This window comes from Crocodylus porosus, unplaced genomic scaffold, assembly GCF_001723895.1.
Source record: "Crocodylus porosus isolate Cpor-Errol unplaced genomic scaffold, CroPor_comp1, whole genome shotgun sequence".
Taxonomy (NCBI): Eukaryota; Metazoa; Chordata; order Crocodylia; family Crocodylidae; genus Crocodylus; species Crocodylus porosus.
The window spans coordinates 30,733,221-30,734,004 of NW_017728912.1; the positions used below are offsets into that span (position 1 = coordinate 30,733,221).

The 784-nt window shown below is 49.5% G+C and overlaps 1 long non-coding RNA gene across 1 annotated transcript in view; it reads right to left on the reverse strand.

Annotated features, from left to right (window-relative positions):
* Nucleotides 1-432: 432 nt before the first annotated feature.
* The window catches only part of LOC109309450, a 15,830-nt gene continuing 15,478 nt past the window's right edge, over nt 433-784 (reverse strand). The window contains exon 3 of the long non-coding RNA XR_002100917.1: nt 433-780. This is a non-coding gene — a long non-coding RNA (uncharacterized LOC109309450). The remainder of the gene's footprint in view (nt 781-784) is intronic.

Below are 784 nucleotides of genomic sequence, written 5' to 3' on the forward strand. Positions count from 1 at the left end.
TTATGGAAAAGGAGAATGGTTTTAATGAATCCTTGTAATGAAAGTGTGAATCCTCACATCTCACAATGCTGTGGAGGCTTAAGCTAACATGATGCTATCCTAAGTTCTACCTTAGCCACAAAAAATGGGTGTGGTGCAGGAATTCTTCAGTGAAATCATTTGGCCTCTATTACGCAGAAAGGACAAAGAACTATATAGTGGTTAAGATGATAGTTTGTTATTTGGGACACCAAGTTGACCTCTTCCTTTTTGGAGATTTTGTTCCTCACCCATGAAATGAGAATTATAGTGCTTCCACAGCAATGTACGACTAAGCTCATTGATATGAAGCATTGAGTGCTGGGTCCTGACCATGGGGCTCTTCATGGGCTAGATTCAGATCAAGTAACAGCAGGGCTGAGGGGGCCAGGGAAGGCCCTCTTGAACTCTCTCTTCAAAGTTCTTTTCAACTTTCCCTTACGGTACTTGTTGACTATCGGTCTCATGCCAGTATTTAGCCTTAGATGGAGTTTACCACCCGCTTTGGGCTGCATTCCCAAGCAACCTGACTCCAAGAAGACCCGGTCCCGGTGCGCCGGGGGCCGCTACCGGCCTCACACCGTCCACGGGCTGTGCCTCGATCAGAAGGACTTGGGCCCCCCGAGAGCGGCACCGGGGAGTGGGTCTTCTGTACGCCACATTTCCCGCGCCCCACCACGGGACGGGGATTCGGTGCTGAGCTCTTCCCTGTTCACTCGCCGTTACTGAGGGAATCCTGGTTAGTTTCTTTTCCTCCGCTGACTAA